Genomic DNA, 13,897 nt, shown 5'->3' on the forward strand with positions numbered 1-13,897 from the left:
GATATTATTTAGTATTCCTTTCTGGTTACTTAGTGACATGCTAGAAACTCAGTGCTGCCTAATACAAATACAAAACTTCTGCTTCACCATGACCAAAAATAGAAAAGATTCTAAGTGATGCTTACACTCAGTTAGTGCACGGAAATGGCAGCTACACAAGCAGATACAAGAAGAGATTAAAAAAATGGATCAGACTAGAAGGATAACAAAATTTGCCATGTTTTTAATAGCAGATATGCAAATTCTTGTGATAAGTTCCAAAAACCAAGATTCAATTATGTAAGACCATCAAAATATTACAATCAAGAGCAAAACCTTATGGTAAATTTGGTTCCAGTCCTCCCATCACAAATACAAACCAGGCAGAAACAGCAGAACACCACTAGACAGGAACATTTCTCCCCCCGCCCCTTTTCCTGTTTCATGAAAGTGAAAGGCACATTACCAGCAACACCTGAAGATTTTAAGCAGATGTCAAAAAACTGCATGTGGTTAAATGTCCCTTTCCAAAAACTCCATTTATTAAAACAAAATTACTGAATGGAGCCCAGACAAACTGTATCTTCTTCTCTCTCAATACAGAAGAAAATCACGACATTGTTCATTATCTACCACATATGTAAGAAAAGACAGTTTTTGTATGACAATTTAAAAACTAAATACAAAGCCAACTTCCATTTATAATCACTGCAATTACAGCGGACTTTTTATACACAGGTGCATATTGCCATCTGTATACAAGTCATCAATAGTATTTAAAAGTCCAAACTTAAAATTGGTAATACACACTCTTCCTCATACTGAAGTAATTGATGGGGTATACTAGCTAAAACAGGGAAGTATAATGTACTTTTGCTGGCGAACTCTACAGCTACTTGCAAGACAGCAATAAAATGTTATAAAACAAAATTCCTGATGCTATTTCTGGGCTTGAACATAGTAGAATCTAATAGTTACAGACAGCTTGCTACCTCAATGTAACCATGGTCGAATGAACAACAATTAGGTAATGAAGATATGTTTAAAAAAAAAAAAAAAAAGGAGTTAAAAGAAGGTAAGGCTATAGCAGAAAAGCCAGATGAATTCTTGTCTTCTGAAATTACTGCTGAGGCACTAAAAGCCAATCCCACACCTGATCCTCTTTATACAGGGGATATATATGGCATTCTCTCAGGCTGAAGCACCAGAAAAGCATGTAAAATATAATGAGGATTCACCAGAACCAGATACTATTCAGTAGAAGTGTTAAAGGACCAAGGCTGAAATTGCCAATCTACTAATTCTGCACAAACTTATGATTAAGGTGACCTAAGTAAAGACAAATGGAGAGTGGCAAATACAATATATCAAATTTTTTGCAGGACTTCACAAGGCAATCAAGAAAAAGTACAACACAGAGTCTGTTTTCCACACTGGACAAAGTGGTTAAAAACACAAGAATTTTTAGACCAGAATAATGGTGTTGGAGTGGGGGAAACCACTCAGCTTTTGTACAGGAAGTCGTACTTCACAACTTTTCTTTGGTGTTGCAAGTGGTGGTGAACAGAAGACTTCTAAAAAGTTTCTGTTGAGGTGTCTCGGGGAAAAAGAAATGAAGATCATGAGAATTCAGATTTAAGAAACAAAGATTCACAAGGGATGGAGTCACAAGCCTCATCACAATCTGTCCTAGGACCTCTGCTGCTGTTCAGAACAGTCGCCTTAATATTTATCATTTCACATATCATCTGTGTTCAAGCTTGCAAGTGATACACAATTATTATGAGCAATCAAAACTGATACTTGGTTACAGAGAGTTGCAGAAGAATACTGAGCAACAGGCATATAAAACAGCAGGTGAAATTTCATGTCAATAAATCCAATATAACACACTGGGAGAGAAAATTCTAGCCATATATGCAATGCTGCGCGCAAGGTTGTTAAATGCCAGGAAAAAGGTCTGCTATTCCCTCACCATACCTCTTTGAAAACACTTGTTCAATGCTTAGCAATGGTGAGGGCAGTAACCATTCAGGATAGAAGGCCTTTATGAAAGGAAGGCAGAACATAACCCATTCTTATGCTGCTGATAAATTCATGGTGCTCCTGTATCTTCTATTTATTCTATCTCAAGCAAAACAAAGCACCAGAAAAATATGGACAACATTGATCAGAGTATGGAGCAGCTTCTGCACGAAGAAAGTAAAGAGAATTTTTTAGTTTGCAAAACAGACAACTAACAGGAGAGTGTCAGAGTAAAGTACCAAAAAAAATTGTGATAGCACAAGATGACAGGATGTGTCACATGTTTGAAGTGTTTCCCAGAACATGGGAACATCAAGTGAATTTTTTTTAAAGTTGCTCTTAAGTAATTCTCCACCTAGTATATAATTACATGAGAGAATTCAATGCCTCAAGACATTTTTGAGGCCAAGAAATAGGCAGGTTCAAAATTATTATACAAATTCATGAAAAAAGGTTTGTTAAACACAGTGCAACTTCCATCTCAGGGTATCTAAATCGCAAAAGCAGGAAAGTGATGTCAGAGGAACTATCATTCTATACCTATGACATCAATCCCTTTTCATTTGACAGTAGCCGGCAGCAGAAACATAATACTGAGCTCAATGGACTTCCCTTGGTCGCATACAGCATTCCTCACACAGTGCACTTTCATTCTCTTACCCCTGCAGCTCTACGAAGAGAAGAGTTTTTCCAGCACCTCTGGCAGTTGCGGTCTCATTAAAAATACAAGAAAATAAGAAACAGCGGACTCCATCAAAGAATATGATTTATAGTCATCAGTACTACAAAAACAAGAACTAAATCAGACAGAAGCCCAGGAAATAACCTTTAGACCCTCTCTGCTTAGAAATAAATGGTTGGAGCTAAATCACATGACCTAACAACACCATCTAATTCCTTCTCCTAAAACTAAAGAACCCCGTATACGTGCCTGGGGAAGGAAGATTTATGTCAAGCCTCAATCTTCTCAGTCTGATCTAGTATTCTACTGCCCTGAACATTAGAAAACATCCCTGATACCGAAATCTTATCTCCTCTGCTCTAGGTAAAACCCTTTACTGAGGAACAGTGAGAACTGTTTCTTTGCAACTCAAATATTCCATTTTTCGCTGAAGCAATCCTAATTCTTTTAATCTTTCATTTAAGATCATTATTTTCTAGACAACTGCTGTCTTCTCACTTGGAATTCAGAGCCTAAAACAGTGGCATAGTGGAGGATCTACCAACTCTGAGAAAAGCAGAGAGATTACCACAAATGTCTTTTAAGCTCTTGTCTGAGTGCATTTACCTTCTCCACAACAGCAGGATATTAAATCTGTCTGTCTTTGTGATCCATAAATCCTAGGTCCTTTTCTACAGGCCTGCTCCCTAGCCTGTTATTTCCTCATCTTGTATCCATGCAAGTCCTGCCTACAGGTAATATGTTGTAGTTGTGCCTACTGAATTACATCCTATTTTATTCTAGATGATGTCTCCAATTTGTCGAGATACTTCCAAATTTGAATCTCATTCTCCACCACGCTTGCAGTCACTTCCAGATTCCTGTCATCTGCAAACTTCCTCAGCATGGCCTTTTTTCTACCATCTCGGGCCTCTTGTGAAAACCATGCAACAGTAAGAGACATAGTCAATCCGCTGGCATTTTGGCAGGGAAACACATGGTCTGTGTTCTTTGGGTGTTGTTACCCAACTAGTTTTGCATCCCACTCTGCAGCAGTTTCTGCTTCACAGACATGGGTAAATAGCAAGGCTCAAGATCAGCTCTTACCAGGCAGAAGAGTAGAAGAAAGTGAAGGAAGCAACAGGTTAGGAAAAGCAGAGTTAGCTAAAGTAAGGACCAAATTCTCTCAACTTTTTCTATATGTTTATGAATATATAAGCTGCATATGAAGACAAAGGCACATTCAAAAATGTGATCTACTGCAGGAGGAAAGAATCTCATGTGCCAGCATGTACCAACACAAAGCCAATTTCCTCTTCTTTTCCCATGAATATATTAATGCTAGGAAGAAGAATATTGCCCTATGTACTCTGACAAATTACAGAGAAATATTAGGTTAAAAATAACTAATTCAATCATCTGATTGTGAGTTTTACTAGTCATTTCTCATGTCTCTTGTAGGGCTTTTGAAGGGTATGAGCAGCCTTACTAGTCTAGGATTACAGTATTTCTACCTTCCGAAGGACAGGATTGCTCTCCTAGAATTACAAAGAAACTTACAATGCTAAAATTAGCAAAAAGTTTGCCACAAATTGAAAAAACATGAACATTTGTATCTGTGACTCAAGCTCATTTTAAAGTGTACGTTATATAGCTTTTTAAAGAAACTTCTGACCAAAGAAGAAAACGACTAAAGGATCGTGCTTTCAATAAACTTGTTGTCTTGGATGCATAGAGAAGATAGAAACAAAAATTTCTAGAAAAAGTGGTGACAAGAGACAGCGTTGAAATTAAAAACAGTAGTACCCTTGTCCACTGATGATTTCGCCCATGCGTAGTTAACATATTCCTTTGCTTATTTCTTTCATTCAGATAGATGTTGACTCCTCTAGTTGTGTAAGTGCAGTCTTCCTTATTTAAAAAAAAAAAAAGGAAATCTCAGGATAATGTTTCATCTCTTGATTTCCATTTGTTTGAGATAAAAAACACTGCATAAGAGAATGAACACAGTATAAACATACAACCAGCGCACCAAAAACAAACAAACAAACCACCCTGAACCTAAACCCTCAGTCCTGAGGCCTGTTGAAGGAAGTATCTCTTTTGGGGAAGACAGAAGAGGGAACAATACTGATGCTGTTTTAAGGGTCTTTTATCACAACACAATACAATGCAAGACTCTCCCTTAGAGAGACTTCAGGCTCTGAAACTCATCTAATGGCTGTCAGTATGTTTCAACTTAGAAAAACAGAATACTACAAGAAGCTTTTTCCAGAATCACTGTATTAAATTTTGAGATTTAAGAACAGTACTGGCAATCCACAGGATATGTGAAATACTTTTAAAGGACTAGAAGCATTTTCATTTTTCTAATGGCCCAACATCAGCCACAATTTCTCTCCAATTAGATTAAAAACCAGCCATTAGTGTGTAACATATGATCATATTGGTCTCTTCTGGAGAAAAATAATAGAGTCTAGTTCCAAGTATTTATCACTCTGAAAAGAAACTTAAATAGCAATCAGGTTGTTGCTTTTTCTTTCCTCCTTCATTAAACTAATTACATCCTTCTGGTTCATTAAACACTCTGCTCAGTTAACTCATCATTCATTCAGTCTTCTTGAGGTCACTTACTTCCTTGACATCATTACGTCATATTTAATTGTAATTCTACCACATTGTTGGTCTATCCAGAATACTAGCAACTGTTTCCCCATAAGGAATAGAGTCCTGACCCCTCCGTGCTAGCTGATGTTCCAAACTGCTGCCTTGCTAGAAACAAAATATAATGCGAGATTCGGTGTTGCCTGAAGTTTGCATTTGTCTTTCCTGAGCTGAATGACTTGTCCTCAGCATGCTCCTCATCCTAAGAGATGTATTAATTGCGATTACTTCTTTTAAACGGGATAAAGTTATTCCCACTATAAAGCCAGAAGCACCAGCAAGACAGAACTAGGATTCACACCTTCTCAAAAAGTTTTCTTGGAATGCAAAATCAGGTGCACAACAAATTTCAACACATTAGTATTATGAGAGAGAACTTTTCAAGATACATGAGAAAACCAACCCCTTTTTTTTAGATCCAGTCAGTTCTGTTTGGATATCATCAGCCTTCCCAGTTATAAAGAATGCTTCTTCTAAAAGGTATTACTTTCATTTGCAAAGATACAAACAGAACAAGCTCTAATTAATGTACATTCTAACAGGCAGTTAAAAAGTTGTGGATGTTTACTTCTCAGTTCTCTGGAAAAATGGTGCTCAAATGCAAATGAGAGAAGAACCGTACTTTTGTATTGGCAGTTTTTAGGACATGGAGCCAGAAGTAAAGGGACTCTTCACATGGAAGTTTATTTACACACATAAGATTGAGCCTAATTTAACTTGATCACAACAGGCAATACTAATTTTTTTTTTTAAACCCAGTCTTTCATTCAGCATGATTATCAAAGGCATTCTTTCCCAAAATGATGCAAGCATCTAATTTTTCATTTATGAGACCAACGTTCTTTAGGACATAACACTATTCATAGATATTCTTGGGAAAAAATGTTTTTGAATGATAAGAATGTTCGTATTGTAGGCAAGAGTTATTTACATCCCTCTGGGAATTCTTGCTTTACTGTACTCTGGGACACTCGCAGGGAATTTGACTAATTGCATCTTTAATCCTGAAATCACCACTTAATTTGAGAAAAATAATGTAGGGGGACACAAACCTTCCTGTTTTAAAAACCAAATATTAAGAGGCATCTGCTTAGTCTCTGCTTTGGAAATGGTTAAATCTGTAATGTGTTTGTGGACCACACTGCAGACACAATCCAGATCAACTGATGGAGGTGTTCTTACTTTTAGACCGCCCACAGCTCTCATCCTCTGAAAGCAAACTAACCACATCTACACTGCAAATCACTAGACCCCCTCTAGGCTTTCCAAAACTGATTGGGAGGAGGTTGGTGATGTTTTAAGCTCAAATTACTAAAACAGAAGAGATCACCGTGTCACAGCCCATCAGAATAATGTTTTAGCAACATGATAGATACAGTATGCACTACAAGCCACGTGGAGATGTGAAGCCTTATGCTCCACAAGGCATACAGGGCTACTGTTAGAAGATTGTAGTGCATAGGATACAGATTTGCAGCAGTATGCCTCCATCCTGCAGCTGGAACAGAGCCTGGAGCAAACATTCCTGTCAGCTTTGGGTAGGTTTCTTTTCAGAGGGTACTAGCAGGCTCCAGAAGGCAACCTAACAGCAAAGTTAGGACACAGGCAGCATGGGTCAAGCCTTAGAGGAAGACTACAAGTCTTCTTGGAGAAGACTATATCCAGCTGAGATCTGGGTCTCAATAAGGATGTGTATAATTATCTCCCCAAATGAAAAATACCGAATCATTTGGAAAATTACTTAAACTAGATGTCAATTAAGTATGGTAATCTAACAGCTTCAGATTTACTAACCACATCCACAGGTTAGCACTTTCCTGCTCTAATTTCAACATTTACTCATTCCAAAAAGGCAGAAGAGGATATAAAATGGTCTTCCTGTATCTTTGTTATAGATCTTAAATTCTTCTTTGCTTTTGCAATTGTGCACTTTGCTGCTAACTTTTCTTTTTTTGGTATTTGGCAAACCAGACATATCTCCTGAACTGGTAAGCAAATGTATTACCGAAATGATGAAAAAAATCTTCTCCCTGGACAAAACATGCCACTCATAGTTTCAGCATACTAACAACACACTCGCACCAACAATAAACAAGTATGTTTCTCTGCTTCCATGCTTTATATCTTTTAATCAGTAATATTTCAAAACAAAACAATTCACAAAGGGCGCTCCAAAGCTGTATGATTTTCCTTAAAATTGGCTACAAAAGTATTTCTCACAACATCTTGCTGAAGGGACAGGACAAATGTTTTTAAACATTGTTATTTATTCACAGTACTTGCTATCATTGTTCAAGCTGTCACATTTAAAAGCTTGGCCACTTCTCTTCACCACACCCCATATCTGGAACTCTTGAAACTTCTCTGGGATACTAAAACTGCAGGATACTATTATACATTCATATACTTTTCAATGCAGAAACCACCACTACGAAGTCAAATGCTATCTGAAAGAAAACTGAAACATTAAAAAAAAAAGCTTTTGGGTAATGTACAAAAGCTGTATTTTAACAGACAAACTGACAGTATACCCTGCCTACTAGAGTTTAGCAAACTTCTGTCATTTAATAGCTTACATGATAAGTTTCAGGTATTCAAAGTTTAGCAAGGTTTATCTTAAGACCACATTCTCATTTGCTGATAGGTTCCCCCAGGATGAAGCCTGTTGTTTCCTAGGAGAATCTCCACCAGTTGAGCCATTATTAATATATTATTTGTATGTGCACTGTAGTGCCAATAAGGAACAAACTTAGCTCTGCCTGTATTAAAATACCTGTAATAGTCTATGCCCCATCCCACAGGTCTGTTTCATACAGAAAAAAACAACTTACTGTTATTCTTAGTTGAAACAGCGAACACTATAAACACAATCATACTCTCAATGTATGGAATAAGACTTTCCAATTTTTCTAAAGAAAAAGTTCGCCATACACAGAGCTGGAAAAAAACAACAAAGCTGGCACATCAAGTAGTGAAATGAACAGATTCACAAATGGAGGACAAAACCCTAAATTCTACTGTCTGTGGTATATGCATTATGTGATCATGTAATTACTTCCATACTACTTTTCTCCATAAATGCCTGACTCACTTATTAGAGGATGGAGTGCCCTGGGATGATTCAGCACTCTGTCAGAGGGGCTCATCTTCAGAACTCATCGCATCCATTGCCATAACTGTACGTCTTCCAGTTTCTAAACAGGCGATTTCAGGGAACAAAGGCCTCATGATTAATGCAGTTCAATACTACTCTGGAATCTTTTTCTGCTTATGCCAAAGAGCTCTTGCACAATATCAAATCACAAACTTTTCACAGTTCATCCCTTCTTAAAAGGATACCTGATTTTTCATTAGGTCTTTACAGTCATTTATTTTGATACTCAATTTCTTAATGTTTTAGCTCCTCATATTAACATAAACAGCTTCCAAACCCATAATATGGGGAAAAAAAAGTTTGGGAAGCATTCAGATTGAATGATGAAAGTAATGAAAGTAACATAAGAGTTTGTGAAAGAACTGTCTTCAGATCAAATTTTGAATAACTTACAGAAAAACGTGTAGCATATGACAAAATATTTAGTACTTAATCATTTAAAGTATTTGCATTATTGGCATTTATGACAGGGGTTCCAAGTGGACTGTATTATTGTGCAAGCAATATCATAAAGCATATCTAAAGGCTAGATTAAGACTGTACAAGCAATCTTCATTTTATTTTTTCCTTTAACAGCTGTATGTCTGATGGGATAATCTCCATGCAGAGATGTGTCACAGAAATATTACATGGTATACTACTACAGCTATTACTGTACATTCACCCAAACAGGAAAATAAATGCAAGACTTTGCTCAAGTAGTAACTCTCCCCGCAGCAGAAAGGGAGAATAATCGTATCAGAAAGCCTAACAAAAGATCCTCGCTGCTCAAGACACAAGTCAACAATGTAAACAAGAGGCAGCGATAAGAGCAAGGTTATGAGAAGCTGATTAACACATTTCAAAGATCGGGAATTCTGACAACCTAGTACAACCAGCAAGAGCTGTCACTGAACCACAAGTTATGAGTATGAAGAGTTGTGCCCATACACTGCTGTATCACTGGTACATGTGTAATAAGCTGGTTAGTAACAAGTTCAGATGCGAGAACGTGAATTAGAAATTGTTTGCAGTTAAATAGCTCCACACTTTCCCATTAACATAAAAAGGTAGGAATGCAAAGGAAACTGGTGACTGTACACCACGTGGTGACTCCAGATCCAGAGTAGAACCACCGCCTTATACAGCACAATTCGAGCACTCAGATTAGTAATAACCTTAAGCCTTAATTTACTGAGAATTTATTTTATCATCATCAGGGAAACAAAGGACTGATGAAATCCTTGCTGCTTCAGATTCTCTGCATTAACAGCCAACCTGAACTTTGCATTTAAAACTTTACAAAGGATTAAAATCTTTTTGAAGTCAGCCCCTCAAATATGATTTCATGATATGAGAAGAATCTTAAAAACCAACAAAAAACCATCAAGCCAAAAAAGCCATTTTACAAGCACCCTCGCTGCTTTCTCTACACTGTGTACCACCATACATGTGTATCTTTTAAAACAAAAGGTAACTATCTTCTCTCAAGCCCTGGAAACAAAGCTAAGAATTCCATTGGTTATTAACAAAAGTTTCCAAAATAAATCTTCCTGCAGAAATGCTGCAGTGACCTAATGCAAATGTTATACAGCAGAAACTTGCAGTGTATTTACATATGTAATATGTTAAATCCTTTTACTCCTTAATAAAGTGGTGAACACTCAACAATTCCCAAGTCTGTTTTTCCTGCATAATAATCCTCCCAGCTTAAGTTTTCTAAATCCATTTTCTGTAATGCAAATACATCAATGCTGTAATTATGACAGTATTAAGTGGAAAGTTTTTTATCTTAAGATAAAAGCACATATGCGGTTTACTTTCTGCTAGAATGAACTTAAGCTCTATTTTCTCTTGATGCTCTTCCCCCCCCACCCCCCCCAAGCAAAAGAATCCCCTTTCCTTTTCCTAGACCCACTTCCCACACACTGAAAAAACTCCTCCCTGTGAAGTGATGACCTCATGCAGCTAGCCCATCTCCTTGTATGGAGCAACTCCGGGCTGGCTGCCAGCTTTCTCTGCCTTCAGGCTGACAAGGCAACATACCTTCCTTCACTCAGCTGGTTCCCAGCTCCCAGAACATCCAGAAGTGGCAGCAAGTGGACAGGGCAACATGGACAGGAAGAGAGGTTCTCAACATGGATAAAACACAGGCCACTATAAGCCTACCCCAGGCAACAGTCTGGGATAAATCTACTCATGTTCGCAAAACCTCTCCTCTGTATTCTATAAAGTACTAAACTGAATTTAGAATATTTTCAAGTACAGAAACAGTAAATCCTACACTAATTAAGTGCAACTCAGCAGCTTACTCTTGCTATCCACATTAAAGCTCCTTATCCCAGTGAAGCAAATGTTACCTTTTCCCTGTCTTACAGAAGACCCATTCTAATCTTCCTTTATATCATCCTACTTTTAAATCCTCCCATCCTTTCTTCAGCCTTTCTGTACTTTGAAGTGTCTCATTAAAGTGCTTTTTATGATCAGTTTTGTACATTAAGAATTCAAGTATCAACTGAAGAACCATCATTCCTTTGAATGATTTGGTTGTGACAAGAAGTTATAGCTGTAGAAAAGCAAAGCAGAAGAGGATCTTGGTGATGATTAACACAGCTTTTGCTCAATCAAAAAGTAACCTTGTACATATAAAGCTTGATCCTCTGCTTCAAAGTAACATCCCCAAACCTCAACCCTTTTGGGGTTAACATCCCACAAACGTCTACTCTAAATACACAGTAATACTGATAAACTACTAGAACACATTAAAAAGGAATTTACAAGAGCAGAAATATACAACATTTATTTGTCATACTAAAAATAATCATTATGGCAAATCAACCTATAATATCTATCCTTTGCAGTTTGGTTTTATTGTAAGCTGCTCAGAAGTATGAACTTTCCAGCTTCTTGAGTCTTCCCAAAGCTAGCACATACATGCAGCAAAGTACATCAGGCATCTTTTCTGGAGAATGCACCTTTATAATATATGATTCAGTATGTACAATAATAAAGATAGAATACTATTCAATAAGTTTTCCTGGTCTTAAATCAAGTTCCAGATGTTGCCAAGGTTTTTCTTACATTACTAGTTATCAAAAGAAGCTGCATTAAGATATACGTCAGAATATCCAAGTCACTTCGTGCAGGTTTGCTACCAAGTGGAGAAAAGGTATGTCAAGTATTTGGGAGATACTGCTTATTTCTGGTCCTATTTAGAAAAAAGAGAAAACAGAAAACAAGTTTGCTTGTTATCCCAGATGCTCACATGGGATGCATCACTTCCAGGTGTGTATGTTCATGTACATATAAACAAAACAGAAACATATTCCAGTGCAGAAAGAGATCTTTAATGCCCCTGTATATCTTTTGCTCTCACATACCGAATATACATGCATCCAGTATCCTTAGTTACCAAAACAGTGAACAGAAACAGCTTATTTACTTATCCCGGATTGAAAAAAAGGCACACGAGGAGAAAGCCAGCAGAGTAACATCACAAAGCCCTCATCTACACAGCCTCCAGACCCAACACACACAAAGTTAAGAAAGCCCCTAAGCCGTACAGCGTTACCGCAGGAAACACGGGGCTTGTCTGCCCTTCACTCGGGGCACAAAGCTCCGGGGGGCTCCCGGGGCTCCCCCGCAGCCCGCCCAGCGTGCCTGGGCGCACTGGGGCAGAGCCAGGGAGACTCCGCTCCGGCCGGACAGCGCGGACACCGCCGGGGGCGGGCGCAGCGGGAACCGGACCGACGCGGCCCTTCCTCCCGCTTCGCCCCCGTGAGGCCGCCGAGCCCGGACGTCCCGGCCGGGGCCCCCGCCCCGACCCACCTCGCGGGCCCCGCGCCCCGGCCGGGCCCGACGGCAGCCTCTGGGGCGGGGATCCGCTCCCGCCCGCGCTGCCTCCCCCGCCGGGGCGGAGCCGCCGCCGCCGGGCGAGCCCCGCGCCCCGACCGCTCCCGCGCCGCCGCCGCGGGGCCACCGGCTGCCGCCGCCGCCGCGCCCCCAGCGCGCAGCGCGAGCGACGCCGGCGCGCGCCCGCCCCGCCCCAGCCGCAGGTAGAGCGGCGCGCGGGGCCTACCCGCCCCCCGCCGCGGCCGCCTCGCGGGCGGGCAGCGCGCGGGGGGGCGGCCCGGGCAGGCTGCCCCCGGCCGCGGCACCGCCGCTAGGACTCGGGCACCGCCGGCGGCGCCGCGCCGCGCACGGCACCTACCTACCTGACAAGCCGAGCCCCTCCGCCACGGCGGGCGTCACGGCCCCACCAGCGTCACGTGCGCCGCACCGGCGAATCGGCGCCGGACTCCCTTCTCCCGGCCAACCAATCCGTGCGCTCACCGCCCCCTGGTGACGGTCTGCGGCTGGCAGCCAGTCAGCGAGGGGTCAGGCGCTGCTGCGCCCGCCCCCCGGCTCGAAGGGAGTGACGCGATTGGCAGGGGCGGGGCAGGGCGCCGCGGGGCGGTGGATGCCGTGGCCCCGCGGCCGGGGGGCGCTGAAGTCCCACTGGACAGCGCGGGGGGAACCTGGGCAGTGGGCGCGGCGCTTTCCCGCGCGCGCGCGGACAGCCCCCAGCGAGCGCTCGCGGCTGGTGGCCGTTGGTGCAGCCGTTAGTCGCGAGGAGGCCGCGCGAGCGGGACCCGCCCGCCGCGACGCCCCGCCCGCCGCGAGCCGCGTTGTGGGCAGTAAGCGCTCTGACAGGAGACGCGTGTCAGAATTACGTGTATCAGGCACCTGGTGCCGCGAGCTGAGATGGGGTGCTGGCAGTGAAGCCTGTTGGTGTTGCTGATGTCCCTCAGCAGCACCGGGAAGCCTGCTTGCACACTCCTGCCCTCGCAGCTGCCCGTCTGCCCAGTGAAAAGTAAACAGTGCCCCCCAAAAAGGCCGCCTTTTCAAAAGGTGTAATAAAGCTCAGGTATGTTAGTTTCCCACTGGTATATTTTCCCAACCCTTTTAGCTTAAAAGCTACACTTAAGGATATCTTAGAGTTTGAACAGAAGCATATATGATTCCTTCATCCCTTTTACCATATATTTTCTCTACTGGGCAATTACAGCCTGTTTTCTTCCACTTCTGCGTTCAGCAGCTGGCCCTGACCGGAGTCGGGCTGTACAATACAAGTGTAACACAGAAGCTTTGGAAAGATTTATACTTAAACCAAATTATCTTGTTGGCTAAGTAGACCAAGTAGCGTAAGTGCTGTATGTAGTGCACTGCTGCAGCAACTAAAATCACATGAAGATTGCTAATGGAAAACTTCATTTTCCACTATAATAAAATTGGCTTGTGGTCTTCTGTATCCTGAGATACCATCTTTCCTGACCTTGTAAGCCACGTAAGAAAATGTTCACATGGCCAAGAGCCACAAAACACACACCACATGCCTCAGACGGTTGTGAGTAGAGGAAACTCCAAAAGCAGTTCAGAGGACTAGAGATGACAGT

General features: G+C 41.3%; 1 protein-coding gene across 8 annotated transcripts in view; it reads right to left on the reverse strand.

The window, feature by feature from the left end:
- The window catches only part of LOC112995243 (tyrosine-protein kinase Fer), a 190,532-nt gene extending 177,750 nt beyond the window's left edge, over window positions 1-12,782 (reverse strand). For 2 of the 8 annotated variants that reach the window (XM_064500181.1, XM_064500180.1), the window contains exon 1: window positions 12,677-12,782. The gene's annotated coding sequence lies outside the window, so the exon portion shown is untranslated. Of the gene's footprint in view, window positions 1-4,471; window positions 4,577-8,420; window positions 8,524-11,543; window positions 11,671-12,676 lie in introns of all 8 variants that reach the window. The other 6 variants (XM_026120110.2, XM_026120109.2, XM_064500178.1 and 3 more) reach the window with 6 other exon arrangements.
- Window positions 12,783-13,897: the final 1,115 nt, after the last annotated feature.

The sequence above is a fragment of the Dromaius novaehollandiae genome, chromosome W, assembly GCF_036370855.1.
Source record: "Dromaius novaehollandiae isolate bDroNov1 chromosome W, bDroNov1.hap1, whole genome shotgun sequence".
Lineage (NCBI taxonomy): Eukaryota > Metazoa > Chordata > Aves > Casuariiformes > Dromaiidae > Dromaius > Dromaius novaehollandiae.